Source organism: Felis catus, chromosome B3 (genome assembly GCF_018350175.1).
Source record: "Felis catus isolate Fca126 chromosome B3, F.catus_Fca126_mat1.0, whole genome shotgun sequence".
Classification (NCBI taxonomy): domain Eukaryota; kingdom Metazoa; phylum Chordata; class Mammalia; order Carnivora; family Felidae; genus Felis; species Felis catus.
Window position 1 is genome coordinate 23,031,872 of NC_058373.1, and position 5,710 is coordinate 23,037,581.

Below are 5,710 nucleotides of genomic sequence, written 5' to 3' on the forward strand. Positions count from 1 at the left end.
GTTGACGGTCTAGGGGAAGGGGAAGATGAACTCTCACTCTATGGGTGGTAGAGAAAAGGGTCCCTTTTCTGAACCAGAGCTGTTTTTTTTTCCTAAAAGAATCTTAACATATACAAAATTATCAAAGCCAACCGAGCTTAGTGCTAATGGTCTTATTATGTTAAGGGAGCATTCACCCCTTCTGAGCCCTTGATTATTTTCAAAGCCTCCCTACAATATTGAAAGTAATTTATGACTTGCCCAAATCAATTATATTTAACCCCCCAGGGTTTTCAGCCACATAAAGGCACTCTAGAGGGTAGGAAATGAGGAGGATGGCAAGACAGATGTTATTTCATATCCCTCAAAAAGTAAATATGATCAGTATGTCTCTGTTTTGTTTTTTGTTTTTGTTTTTTGTATAGACTTATAATAAATACAGAGAACAAATTGGTGGTTTCCAGAAGGCAGAAGGTGGGAATGAACTGAATAGGTGAAGGAGATTAAGAGGTATAAAATTCATGTATATCAATAATTACTCCGAATGTAAATTGACTAAATCCTCCAATCAAAAGACATAGGATGTCAGAATGGATAAAACAACAAGACCCAGTTATAAAAAAAAAGTCACATAGATGAATACTACAGCATAGGGATATACCCAATAATATTATAACAATATTTGGTGACAGGTGGTGACTGCACTTATCTTTGTGAGCACTGAATAATGTATAGGATTGTAAAATCATTTGTACACCTGAATCTAATATTGTATGTCAATAATATTGTATACAATCTAACATTGTATATTAACTATACTTCAATAATAAAAATTAAAAAAGGTATATCTGATCACACTGTTCACCTGATTAAAGTCCTTCAGAGGCCTCCTCTTGCTATTAGAATAAAGGCCACACCTATCTTTCATTGTATTCCTTCTACTTATGTTTCTAGATTCAATATCTTCCATTCCTAGCACCTTTTCATTCTCTCTCTCACTCTCTCTTTCTCTCTGTCTCTCTCACACACACACATGCACATTTGATGTTTTACCAGTAATGATATTCTCTCATTTCTTTTAAAAAATTATGTTTTTATTTATTTTTGAGAGAGTGAGAGACATAGAGTACTAGTAGGGGGGGGGGGACAAGAGAAAGGGAGTCACAGAATCTGAAGCAGACTCCAGGCTCTGAGCTGTCAGCACAGAGCCTGACACGGGGCTTGAACTCGTGTACTGTGAAATCATGACCTGAGCCAAAGTCAGACATGTAACCAATTGAGCCACACAGTTGCCCCGATATTCTTTAATTTCTTTAAATGCAGAATACTTTCTCCTGGATACATTACCTTCCCCCTCCCTCTCTGTGTCTCTCGGTCTTTCTTTCTTTCAAATGTCCCATGATCCCTCCCTTCCCTGAGCATTCTTTCATGCATTCCCTCCATTTGGAATATTTGACTCTTCAGTGTTTTAAAATTTACTCAGCCTTCAAGTTCCAATTTTAGTGACACTTATACTGGAAACTTTCCCTGAGATATTTAAATTTGCTTAATACTTTCTTATTTTCTTTTTAAAGTTTTTATTTAAATTTCAGTTAACTAACATAGAGTGTAATATTAATTGCTGGTGTAGAATGTAGTGATTCATCACTTACATACAACACCCAGTGCTCATCACAAGGGCCCGTCTTAATACACATCACCTATTTAACCCACCCCCCCCCACCAATATCCCTCCAGCAACCCTCAGTTTTTTCTCTATAGTTAAGAGTCTGTTTCTTTGCTTGCCTCTCTATTTTCTCCCCTGTGTTCATCTGTTTTGTTTCTTAAATTCCACATATGAGTGAAATGATATTTGTCTTTCTCTGTCTCACATATTTTGCTTAGCATAATACTCTCTGGCTCCATCCATGTTGCTGCAAATGGCAAGATTATTTTCCTTTTATGGCTGAGTAATATTCCATTGTATACATATATCACGTCTTCTTTATCCATTCATCAAATATTCTTGGTTTGCAATTCCATAATCTGCTGTACTTTCACTATTATTAAACTTACATCATGCTATTATGGCTCCTCTAATGTTTACTTTCCCCATTCTTAGTCTGAGAGCTACAAAGGATGGATTGTTCCTGCTTTGTTCACCATATATCTTATACTATTTAGGTTGTAGGTGGCCTCTCCAATCAAAAACCATCCCCCATCTAAGAAGCACTGCCAGTACAAAGAGATGGATCACAGCACATAAATCTGTGCTGTGCAGTTTGCTCTCCTAGAGCTCAGTTGTGATATAGGTTTTAGGTTTTTTACTTCCAAGAACCAACAACTACACTCCAACCTAATTATTTATTGTAGATGATGTAATCAAGTTGAATATTAGACACACTGGCACCTACATGGCCAACCCTGATGATTTTAGGCACAGAACATAGCCAATTCTTTTAAAGAAGGTTTTAGGGAACTCAAATATGTGTCACAGACATTTGCCTCTGAACTGGACAGTGTACACACATACAGAAAGTAGAGGCTTCACTGCCTAACTCTAATTCAGTTGAACAATGGATGGTTACTGGGAGATTATTAATTTATCCAATTAATATTTATTGACAACTTGCTATGTCAGACACTCTGATAAGAGCTCAGAAATCAATAGAGAAAAGGAAACACACCACTCTTGTCATCATAAAACTTGCAGCCAAGAAAGGAAGACAGGCGATTACCATGGAGCTTCAGCAACAACTATGGGGTATTCTACATTGAACCCATGCATATACTTCTTTCTTGAATCAGAGGGTAATTTACATCAATGTAAGTCTTTCTGAAATAACCACGGTTGAGTGGTGAGGCTTTCTTATTATGTTGCCTTCCTCCTAGGATATCCAAATAACTAACCCTCTATCCTAAAATTGCTTACAAATTTCTAGAATCTTTATCATTGTATGTAAACAAAGAAGTAGAGATAAGCATTATCTCAGACTAGATATTCAATGGCTAAAGGATTGATCTCTTCTTAGAGAGAGTTCCAGGAGGAATATGAAAGACTCAACATTGGGTCAGAGCCCTTGTTATAAAAAGGATCCATGTTGCTTTTTTGTATTGTCTCTTAAATTCCATATATGAATAAAAGCATATGGTGTTTGTCTTTCCCTGACTGAATTATTCACTTAGAATTATACTCTGTAGCTCCATTGATGGCATTGCAAATGGCAATATTTTATTCTTTTATGGATGAATAATATATATTCTTTATCTATGCATCAATCAATGGACACACGGGCTGCTTTCATATCTTGGTTGTTTTAAATCATGCTGCTATAAATATAGATGGGTTAGATAGGTATTAAGGAGGGCACTTGTGATGAGCACTGAGTGTTGTATGTAAGAGATGTATAATTGAATTCTACTTCTTAAATTAATATTGTGCTGCATGTTAACTAATTCAAATTAAGATTTTAAAAAGTAAAATAAAATGAAAATTCATGCATATGGGTGGGTACATGTAACATTTTGAATTAGTGTTCTTGTATTTTTTGGGTAAGTGCCCAGTAGTGCAATTGCTGGATCATAGATATGCTGGACCATATTTTTACCTTTTTGAGGAAACTCCACACTGTTTTCCACAGTGGCAGCACCAGTTTGAATTCCCACAAACAGTTCATAAGTGTTTCTTTTTCTCCATATCCTCCCCAACACCTGTTGTTTCTTGTGTTGTTGATTTTAGCCATTCTGACAGGTGTAAGATGATATTTTATTGTACTTTTGATTTGCATTTCCCTGATGATAAGTGATGATGAGCATCTTTTCATGTCTCTGTTGGCCATCTGTACATCTTCATTGGAGAAATATCCATCCATGTCTTCTGCCCATTTTTAATTGTATTAATTTTTTTGGGGGGGAGAGTTCAGTTGTATCAGTTTTTTATATATTTTGGATACTGACCTTTTATTGGATATTTCATTTGAAAATATCTTCTCCCATCTAGCAGGTTTCTTTTAGTTTTGTTAATTGCTCCCTTCACTGTGCAGAAGCTTTTTATTTGGATGTAGCTAAAGCAATCTCAAAAAAGAAAAGCAAAGGCATCACAGTTCCAGATTTCAAGTTACATTACAAAGCTGTAGTAATCAGAGTAGTATGGTACTGACACAAAAAAAAGACACATAGTTCAACTGAACAGAATAGAAACCTCAGAAATAAACCCACAACTTTATGGTCAACTAATTTTTAACAAAGCATGGAAGAATATGGAATGGGAAAAAAAAACACAGTCTTTTCAACAAATGGTGTTGGGAAACTGGAAAAGAACATTGCAACTGGATGACTTTCATACACCATACACAAAAATTAATTCAAAATGAATTAAAGACTGAAATATAAGGCCTGAAACCATAAAGATCATAGAAGAGAACATAAGCAGTCACTTATTTAACATTGGCCATAGGAACTTTTCTTTCAGGGTATGTTTCCTGAAACAAGGGAATCATTTTACTTTCAGATTTTGAGTTACATTCTTTGATGTCAGAGTTTTGGTTACTCTTTCAAAGTAGGTAACTCATTTCTTTGGTCTGACTTCAGAGTTCAAATGGCATAAAGGGAGGGGAACCAAATGTGAAACACCCATATAAATACTTCAACATATGATCAAGCCACATGTCTTTCTCTATTCAGTAAATAAATTTACTTCATATGTCAGGCCCTCCATTTTTATCCTTCTCATCCAAAAAGGTAGGAAGTAGAATTACACATCACATCTATGATATTCTAAAATACTACTTGCCACTTGTCTCATAGGCAAATCATCCCTTGTCAGTGAGGTTCCATAATTCCTATTAACCAATGACTGTTGTGTGTTTCCTTTGTCTTTCCAAATGATAATTTTCATTATGGTTCTCCCCTCGCTTTCTCCAAATGACTACTTGGTGTTGGGAGAAAAGAGCATCCTTTTTATTTTTCGAAGTCCTTAACATGAAAAGTCACATTAGGACTTCAATATTGTTTAGAAATCCTCACTTTGAGCTGGACTGAATATCTATATGAACTTCACATCGTCTCCCTTAGACAAGAAGTATGTTCAACATGTGAGAAGAAGGAATTAAATGAGTATTTGTTGAGCAAAAGAGCCACTTTGGCAGAGAAAGTGCTGCATGTTCATTGAATCCTATTTACTCTGAACTACATTTCACAGCTATCCTACATTTCACATTCATAGTTGTCATGAGTGGGGGCCATGTGACTGAATTCCAACCAGTGGCATGTAGACAGAAATGAAGTGTTCTACCACCATAGTTGGTCTATAGAAACCTGTGACATAATCATCCACACTCTTTCACTTCCTCTGACAAGTGAATGGCATAGATTCTGAGATTCAGGTGGAAAGCAAAATCATAAATGTGTAGATACTTGGCTCCTTGAATAATTGCATGAAGCAGAACTTCTTAATCTCCACTCTCCTTAATCCATACTGACCTTTTCATGATCAAGAATATATGATATTGTATATGGTATATGACTTGATACATGACATAAACATAACTGAATATAAATAAGCCACTGAGATTTGGGGATTTCTTTGTCATTGAATCTAGTGTAAATTTCTCTGAGTATCCCAGAAAGAATACATGTAGGAGGACATGGTATTTTATCTGAATCCACCCATGGTGTTAGAGAAAAGCCATCCATATAAATATCTGGGAACAAAGATTTCTAGGCAGAGGAAACAGCACATACAAGGACCAAA